Source organism: Mizuhopecten yessoensis, unplaced genomic scaffold, assembly GCF_002113885.1.
Source record: "Mizuhopecten yessoensis strain PY_sf001 unplaced genomic scaffold, ASM211388v2 scaffold10825, whole genome shotgun sequence".
NCBI lineage: Eukaryota > Metazoa > Mollusca > Bivalvia > Pectinida > Pectinidae > Mizuhopecten > Mizuhopecten yessoensis.
Window position 1 is genome coordinate 20509 of NW_018408740.1, and position 10606 is coordinate 31114.

Below are 10606 nucleotides of genomic sequence, written 5' to 3' on the forward strand. Positions count from 1 at the left end.
TCCCAAAGCAATCATTTCGACACAAGTTTCCACTTTTAAAGTACAAAATAAAATCTAAAAGCATGTCCATGGTACAAAAAACTTTTCTAATATTACCTAAAGTAGATCTTTATTTAAAGAATTAATAATAATAGTTAATAATTAATGGTAGAAACAGAATATAAATCATTTGTCAGTAATTAGCGCTCTATACATTGTATGTAACTCGTTAGTGACCTCATGCTTAAGGGGGAGATACAAGTCATATGGCATATCCACATGCATATACAACCCAGTGAAATATTTCACTTTAACAACAACAAGCATACCCTTATCAAATACCAAAAATGTTCATTAGAACATAATTGTCATTTATAGACAATAATAATTTTTAAAAGTTAACTCAAAACTTTCTGAGAACACATTTAAATTCATTGGATGGTTGCGTCCCTAGCTAAGTCCTAAATTTCCACAAAATTGTTATTTAATTTCTTCAATCTGTAGTCTATGAAAACCTACAAAGGAATTCACTCAAAACCCCTTCACAATGAAATACTGGCATAATTTCCTGATGGTTGTTGGCAAAATTTTCAGCCATTTTTTGCTAGAAAGTAGTCCACGTAGTCAGTGAAGCAGAAAGTATGGAGGCTCAAAACTGCAAAACTGAAAATAAAAAAAATAAAAAATTTCCTTCATTTTTACTAAATCCTCTTAAAACTTTGATGGCTTTATTATCTTCAAACATAGTTTCGACTTCCAAATTGGAAAATGTTTCAGACAATCTTTAAAAGAGTGATCACCCTTTATTTTATCTTAATTTCAAAACTGTTCAAAGATGTTCGCCCTGATTTCTACACACCTCAACAGTCTTTAAACCTGCTTGGATTTGTTGCCACAACATGTAGTTGTGCTTTCTGAATTGGAATTTGATTTTGGTCATATTTCACAGAACTATTGCCCTTTTATTCTTCAACATTTCAATCTTGTCCAGAAATCTGTTCTCTCAGTTTTTCACCCAGATTGTTGAAACATGGCAGGCTTTATTTTCACGAGGTGTGTTTGTGCTTCCCAATTCAAAATTATTAACTGAACAATGTTTAAAATAGTTATCTTTACTGGCAGATAAACTTACCTCATGTATGAAATTAATTTGATGTATTATAGTCTGCAAACAGGAGCCTTTCTGTTCAATGTATCTGTTGTATAGGACGCCAGATAGAATCTACACAGTATGATTGTTGTATTTGTCACATCAGTAAAAATATAGCTGTAGGGAAACTTATCAAGTATATGACTTCCATAATGGTTGGTTGTCTGAAAATATAAATCAACAACACATCAGTTTAGATACCGTTAATATGCTTCATTATAAAGATTAGCTGAAGATATGATCTGAGATTTCAATTAGCCTGACTATATTTCATTCAAATTAATTAAGTGAAAGATATACATTGTTGTAGAATACCTAAACCAATACTCATCATAAAATATTTTCTCTATTTAACAATAGGGGTGGTACATGGATACTTATACATGTAACACCAGATCCAGATGCACAAAAGTTTTGTAAGTTGTAAGTCATGATCAATTCTAATATGTTTATCAAGGAACAATTCGAATATGCTTACCAAAGAAATGATTTCCAAGAGATCAATGGCTGAACTAGCTGCATCATTGACTGACTGTTATCAGATCTTTATAAAAAGGCTTGCAGGGTATTTAGAGGAAGAAGTTACTTGGTTGGCTGCCTGGCTGTTTGATGAGTTGGTAGAGCTAGTTGCCTGATTTGACTGGGTTGGTTGGCTATTGGCTCAAGTGCCCAACTGATTCAATGGATAATGTGTATTGTATCTGTCATCTATAAAATAACAAAAATATAGCAATTCTACTAAAACATTTTCTGACTGACATATATTATCTCACAGTTTGTGCAGTAAACTATTTCATTTACATATTTAATCAGCATTGTGTAACTTCACATCAGGTGGCATTTGTCTCAAATGTAGTTTGATAAATAGCTAACAGAGTACAACACCTTAGCTAGAAAACATCAAAACGTTTATCTTTCATCCTGATAAGTGCAGTTATCCATTCAGCCTAAATTTACTAGAGACAGTCCATATTGTCCAGTATATTTGTTCTGGTGAGTGCAGTAAGTAAAGAGGGTGTCATATAAAGTAATAGATTTGTCTACAGCTAAAATAGGCCTAATATTGGCCCCAGAACAATGCTTAGCTGAGAATTATGACTAACCATCAAGACAGGAATGGGTGAACTTGACAGTAGTCTAGTTGATTTGGGTAGTTGACCGGCCTGGTTGATTGGTATAGTTGACTTGAGCAGTTGACTGGTTTGGTTAATTTGGGCTGGTTAGCTGGACTGACTGACTTGGACTGGTTAACTGGAGAACTAGCTGTCTGGACTGTGTAACTTGGGCTGGCTAACTGGACTAGTTGACTGGGATGGGAGAGTGTAATGGTTGACTTGGCTGTCTGGCTGACTGACTGGACTGGTTGACTTGGCTGACTGACTGGACTGGTTGACTTGGACTGGCTGACTGGACTGGCAGACTTGGGTTGGCTGACTCAACTAGTGGACCAACTGCTCAGCTAGTTTGTCATGTATCTGTTTCCTGTAACATAGGAAAAATAAAACAGTTCTACACAAAACATCTTGGGCTGCTCTTGGTTACGCTTACATATAAAAATAAATATCACAACTTTAAACTATCAGGTAGAGGTAGGTACTGATTCCTAAACAAGCTCTATAGTTTTCATATATGTGCATTACATAATTTGCAGAATGAAGGTGCTCCTAATTACATTTTATTACAAAGTGGTGACTATTGGTCTATCTATTAGTTCTGAACATCATACATAATGCTGCCATAATTTATACTGTCAGAGTTTACATATGTTACCTGTTCAAAATTATCTGCTGTACAGGTAGAGATTTTAAAGTACAGAACTTGATATATGTGTTTTCCAACCCAACGAAGCAGCATTGACACCAACAAACTTCAAATATATCCATTGTCTACATTGATATAATTACAATAACATTTCCCATTCAAATTGTTTTACAATCATTTACATAATGTTACAATGATATTATTTTATGTCAAACAAGAGGCCTAGGGGCCTTAGTAGCTCACCTGGTAATTTATTTTTCAATTTAAAACATGCTGAGTACCATTCAGGTTTATCAAAGGAGTACAAGTTACAAAGTTGCAAGAAGAACTACATATAAATCTGTTTTGGTGGGAAAGACAACAAGAAAATGATTTTCCATGTTATGTCCTAGTTTTACTAAATTTCCCCTATTGGGCCTCACATGCACCTTTTTTACAAGTTAAACAAAATTGAGTTGTTTTCCCCTAAGCATGCTTCAGACTGCATTTGGTTTAAATCCCTTCACTTGTATAGTTGGAGAGAGAAAAAATCCTCTATTTCCCCTATTGAGCCCCGCCCCTATGCTCCCAGAGGGGCCACACCCTCCGTTTATACAAACTTGAGTCCGTTTTGCCCAAGATCCTCCAGACCAAATTGGGAAGAAATCCGTTCATCCCTATGGTAAAAGAAGGATTTTAAAGATTTACCTCTATTTCCCATATTGGGCCCCGTCCTTCTGCCCCCTTGGAGACCACAACCACTGCTTATACAAAATTGAGTCCCCTTGGCCATAGGATCCTCCAGACCAAATTAGGATAAAATCCCTTAATCCCGATGGTCGAAGAAGGATTTTAAAAGTTTTACCTTTATTTCCCCTATTGGGCCCACCCTCAGATCCCAGGGGGCGCCATACCCATCGTTTATACAAAATTTGTTCCCCTTTACCCAAGGATACTCCACACCAAATATGGACCAAATCCTTTCATTCCGACAGAATAAGAAGGATTTTAAAGAATAATTTTCTATGCTTCCCCTATTTGACCCGCCCCTAAGGCCCCTGGGGGGGGGGGCAGACCCACGGTTTATACAAAATTGGTTCCTCTTCACCCAAGGATGCTTCAAATATGGAACAAATCCTTTCATTCCTACAGAAAAACAAGGATTTTTAAGAATTTGCTATATTCTCACTATTGGGCCCCGCTCCTCAGCCCCCAGGGGGGCCACACCCTCCATTTATACAAAATGTGTTCTCCTTCCCCCAAAGATGCTTCTCACCAAATTTGGTCAAAATCTACTTAGCCGTTCAGGACAAGTAGCGTTTTAAAGGAAAAGTTGACCGACGGACGGACGACAGACGCTGCGCCATGGCATAAGCTCACTTGCCCTTCGGGGAGGTGAGCTAAAAATGTCATATTTTAGCCCGTTATTAAATTACCAAGCTTCAGAAGCAGACAGAGTGACTCAAGTAGACTTGTTGGCTCAGTTGTCTGTGCGTACACACGTCAGCTGGTCTGCTGCATCGGGACTGTTGGCAGGTCTTACAGGTTGGGTGGTATAAAGGGTAAGATGCTCTGGTGTGTTAATACATGCCTCGTAGGTTAGGTCAGCAGGCTGTGATAAATGGCAGGGTGGTTTGGATACACAGGTGGGATTGCCTGATCAACAAAAATAAAATCCTGTTTTACCTTTATATAATAGCTAAGAATACTTAAGTTATAGCATTAATCACCCACTTACTTGTACTAAGTTGATATCGATAAATTATATGAATACAATGATATTCACAGATTTAATGACAATTTTGGACATGTAGGAAATATGCAATCAATATCTTTATTCATACAATGACACAATCATTTTACTCTCAACATGGAAATTACTATATTCAGATTAATTCCATGAATTCACCTAAATATCCCCAAATTTAAGATCATGTATAGAGACTTCAATTACTTTGAAATGAACAGTGGCTGGCCAGATGCAAACTTTGCAAAAATTGATTGTTAGAATTCAAAGCTGACCACAGGGTTTTGCTTTGATCAGCATCAACTGTTTCAACTGGTTGAACCAGAACAGAAAGCACCGGTACAGACAGGGGCTAACCTCTGGGTATGGCACATGTAAATCATGGGGTCAATATGTTTATTTCTGTGTCATTAAAACAGTCCAGTAAACATTAAACAGAACTTTTATAACTGTGTACCTGTTCTAACATTGTTGCATCTTTAACTTGACACCTTCTTGATGTGGGAACACTTTGAGCTGGAAGTTCACTTTTTTCACCTGAAAATAGTTTTAAAAATTCTACATTGCATCAATTTCTCCACTGCTTTATAGGATAGAAATATAAATAGTTTCAAAAACATGCCAAATTGTTGAGTAAGAACTTAATGTTTTTTGAAACAAAATATAAAATTTAAATGTGAAATATTATGATTCAGTCAGTTATTCAATTTCATACCAATCACACTTGTGCATACTTTACTTGCTACTTTATTTACTAAACAACAGTGTGTGATTTGCTTGTTTCAATTGTCTGAATGAGAGTGTCCTATGTGAAGGCATATGTTGGATGTAGAATCAATTCACAAAAAGTTAATGCATAATATTTAACAGATTAAATGACAAAATAAGTTAATTGTCTATAAAACACTTTGCGAATGAATACTATTTAGTAACCGCTCGACCAATCCACTTATGTTTACCTGATCCTGTTGCCTTAGACACTGTAGTATTTGTAATCTTTTTTGTTGCCAGTTCTCATAGGTTTCTTAACTCATGAATTTCTGTAATCACAGAAGATCACTTGGGGTACAAACTGAAAACAAAATTATATACATACACATGTAGTGATGTACATTACTTCAAAATGCCTTCCAGTTGCTAAATTAAACTTTAAAAGACTTTTTCTCTTTCCCAAGACTAATTTGAAGTGCTACACGTGTATGAGTCTCCATACAGTCACGCACGGTCTTTTATACTCGAGTTACATTTTCGGGGGCTACTGACAGGGGGGTAAACAATGCATAACACATGCTATTTTTCGGGAATAAATTAATTAAAATGGCAATGTATCAAATAATGATACAAACATAGATGGAAGGAAATGTGTCAAAAATTAAAATGATTTTATTTTGCAAATACTTGTTGTCCAGACAGCGAGAAAGTTTTCGGACCCCAAACAAATGCGTGTAACCACGTGAGAAAATGCAGATCTGACACGTTCAACACGGGGCAAACACTTCATAAAAAGTGTTATAGGAGCGATAAGAAACTGACGATCTGCGATCGACTAGCTCAGTGATAATTAATGCAGCATATATTGCATAATATTTAAGGATCTCGAACGTAATAGTAATATTTATGTGTAAATCATACTTACTTGCAAACGGACTGTCCTTGGTTAGCTTACCGGATGTGCCCAACAACACCTGTGCTATTGTTTATACTCCGCTTCCGAAGAACTATATGTGTTTCAGTTTTATGATTTTTGAACATTTAAGTTCAAGATTACATATTTTTATGATACATCTGTTGTTGCATAACATGTAATATTGTCATTTTGAGACAACGATATCAGTTTTATCGATGTTTCGCAAAGATTTTCGGATTCGCGTATTGATATCACAGAATGTTAAAAGTCCATCATGGCGAGATGTAAACAACATTGTGAATTTAGTCTGTGAAATCCCCGTTTTTTCTACTGAATCTGCATGTGATCCATGTTTTCTTCATTAGCAGTCATTGGTAACGACATTCATTTAACCAAACCTTACCATGTGACCGATTGTCAAGACCAGATTATTTTGTATACAAGGTATGAAGACACGCATTTTCGCTTTCTTTCGAAAGTCTCAAAACCTAGTGAAATTTGTCACCCCCACGTGTGTTCAGAAAGGATTTTTGTCGATATAGAATAGAATTTCGAAAATATCTCGATAGGTTTCCATTCCTTATATGTACGAGAAATACTAATCTTTATTTAGTAATAGTATATCGTGTAATAAAAGCTACAGCGATGCGACCATAAACAATTACAAAAACACTAGTTTTCTTCTTATAAAACAATTTTTGAGAAAAAAATATGATTTTGTTAAATGTTTGTTCATCAATGAAACCATTGGGCACAAACAAAATGCGTTACGGTACTCATTGCCCTTGTATTTCACCACTGAAAAAATTGCCAGTTTTCACCAATGGTCACTGTATCTCCCCCTTAAGTTGACCGCAACGGACATTGACGGGGATTCTTGTGCAAGGTGCGACAATCGCCAATTTAGGCTGTAAAGTTTGCAGTGCATTTATCCTTCTACTGTAGGCTTCCTACCAGAAGTACAACCGGTGTGGTAGGACACATGAGGAACCGGCGGAATCAGACATGTGGCTTACTTTCAAAGGAGAAAATGTATCTAGCCAGCAAACAAAGACATTTGACAAACAAGAGAAATAGTGACTAAACAGTGTAACTAGAAAAATGACAAGCCGGCGTGTAAGGACACGGGACAAATACTCGCAGAAGGACATACATTTATGAACAAACAGCATGCAGGGACGAGTGACAAACCAGCTAGCAAGGACATGTGACCAAACAACGTTCAAGGACATGTGACCAAGCAGCGTGCAAGGACATTCGACCAAAAAACGTGTAAGGACATGTGTCCAAGCAACACACAAGGAGATGTGACCAAACATCTTGCAAGGACATGTGACCAAACAGCTTGCAAGGACATGTGACCAAACAACGTGTAAGGACATGTGACCAAACAACGTATAAGGACATGTGACCAAGCATCGCACAAGGATATGTAATCAAACATCTTGCAAGGACATGTGACCAAACAGCTTGCAAGGACATGTGACCAGGCAACGCACAAGGAGATTTGATCAAACATCTTGCAAGGACATGTGACCAAGCAACGCACATAGATATGTGATTAAACAGCGTACATGGACATGTGACCAAACAGCGGTCAAGGACATGTGACCAAGCAGCTGCAAGGATATTTGACCAAGCAACGCACAATGACATATGACCAAGCAGCGTGCAAGGACATGTGACCAAGCAACGCACACAGATATGTGATTAAACAGCGTACATGGACACGTGACCCATCAACGTACAAGGATGTGACCAAGCAACGCACAAGGACATGTGATAAAACAGCCTTTAGGGACATGTGACTAAAAAGTGTGCAGGGATAAGTGACAAACCAACATACAACGATATGTGACTAAACAGCGAAAAAACAAAATCGGCAAGCCAGCGTGTAAGCATATGTAACAAACGAGCGAAGTAGGACATGCAACCATGCAGCGTACATGAGAAAGGACATGTGACCAAACAGCGCACAAAGGCATGTGACCAAACAACGTGTAAGGACATGTGACCAAGCAACGTACAAGGACATGTGACCATGCAACGCACAAGGACATGTGACTAAGCAACGAACAAGGACATGTGACTAAACATCGAACAAGGATAAGTGACAAACCAGCATACAACGATATGTGACTAAACAGTGAAAAAAGAAAATCGGCAAGCCAGCGTGTAAGCATATGTAACAAACGAGCGAAGTAGGACATGCAACCATGCAGCGTACATGAACAAGGACATGTGACCAAGCAACGTGTAAGGACATGTGCCCAAACAACGTGTAAGGACATGTAACCAAACAACATGTAAGGACATGTGACCAAACAACGTGTAAGGACATGTGACCCAACAACATGTAAGGACATGTGACCAAGCAACGTGTAAGGACATGTGACCAAACAACATGTAAGGACATGTGACCCAACAACATGTAAGGACATGTGACCAAGCAACGTGTAAGGACATGTGACCAAACAACGTGTAAGGACATGTGACCAAACAATATGTAAGGACATGTGACCAAACAACATGTAAGGACATGTGACCAAACAACATGTAAGGACATGTGACCAAACAACATGTAATGACATGTGACCAAGCAACGTGTAAGGACATGTGACCAAACAACGTGTAAGGACATGTGACCAAACAACGTGTATTGATATTTGACGTGACGTGTTTGGGACAAGTGACCAACCAGCGATGTAGGACATGGGCTCAACAGCGTGCCAGGGACTGAGATAAATCATGCTGAGACTTTCGTCATGTCAATATAGTGATAAATCTAACACCAGTTGGCAACTGTGATCACTCTACTCTAGTGTAGGACGAAGCCCATGTCGTTACTTTTTTATGATCGATCGTTTCATTTTTACAAGTCAGTCAATATATTATCTCAGGTCTGCAGCACGACGATAAATGAACAGAACAAGAGAATTAATTTAATCTGCGTTGACCCATCACCTAGCGCCCAGATCTCACACACCCTAAACAGGTATCTGTGTTATACACGGCCGGAGGCCTCGGCCACTAATGAATGCGTATTCAGGAATAACTATTAAACTAGCATTGCAAACATGAGATAAATGACTCTCTCACCAGGTCCAAGCATCATTAAACAGCTTTAGACTTAAATCTAAATTGATCCCCAGGCCAGGTTAGATTTCGTGTCTTGACTATATCTTTGGGTGTGACCAGCATATAGAGAATATTAGACTGGCTACCAGCCCCTAAGTTTTTATGAAGAATTTCTCAATTGCATTTTACTACTAGCTTATCTCCCTCTAGTTGAGAACTTAGGTTCTCTAGAATAAGACATCCAAGTGATCATTTTTTTATTTCTAAATGATTCAATATTCTAGAGACGGGGCCGGTCTTATCGAATATGTACACAGTATTTCTGAGGTCGCGACTAAATACTATTAAACGTAAGATTAAAAGATATAAATAATATATAAATATTGTAGCTGCTTTGTGTCATTTTGTCGTTCGTGTTTTTTGCCAGGAAAGACGAGATTTAGTAGCTCTTACTTCTCGTTACTTCGTATTTTTGGTGCGAAAAGGAGAAACAAGGAGAACTAAGGTATGTTACTTCTTGTCTACGAAACAACGAGAACTCAGTTCTTAACTGTCGTCTCTCTGGGGGCGAAAAGAGGGGGAAAAAAGGAAAATTCTCATCTATCAAGGACGAAAAGACGAAACAAGGAAATACATAGATGTAGCACCAATCAGCCACCGAATATTTCAATACTTAACAGTAAACACATAACGACAAAATATTTTAATGCGATATTACATCGTAACACAACTGGAACTACATGATACCTAACGACATCAACAGGCAAACAGCAGCTACCATAACAAACAGCAGTTACCATAACAAACAGCAGTTACCATAACAAACAGCAGCTACCATAACAAACAGTAGTTACCATAACAAACAGCAGCTACCATAACAAACAGCAGTTACCATAACAAACAGCAGCTACCATAACAAACAGTAGTTACCATAACAAACAGCAGTTACCATAACAACGCACATAAACATAAATAACAGTGGCTTATTTGTGCCATTTCGTTGTTTCGCCTTTTTGTCGAGACGAAAATATGAGAATAAGCACAACGTAATCAGTGCTATAAGTACCAAACATTGTTTACGAAAGCAATCATTGTTTAAAAAAATATCCATGTTTGTCAGTGACGATGATTTATGATCGTGCGATGCGGGAGAATTTGCGGTTTGATACAGTTTAACGTCCTATATGTATCAGTAGCTAAGGTCATTTGAGGACGTTCTATTGTAAATGTTACATGTTCTATTGTAAATGTATGTTGATTTTAAGCTGAAGCTTAGAGTCGTGTA

General features: G+C 37.6%; 1 long non-coding RNA gene across 1 annotated transcript; it reads right to left on the minus strand.

The window, feature by feature from the left end:
• Nucleotides 1–4471: 4471 nt before the first annotated feature.
• Nucleotides 4472–5617, minus strand: LOC110462714. Its single transcript, XR_002464309.1, has 3 exons — nucleotides 5576–5617; nucleotides 5074–5153; nucleotides 4472–4525 (listed from the first exon to the last, which is right to left on the minus strand). It is a non-coding gene; the product is annotated as an uncharacterized LOC110462714 (long non-coding RNA).
• Nucleotides 5618–10606: the final 4989 nt, after the last annotated feature.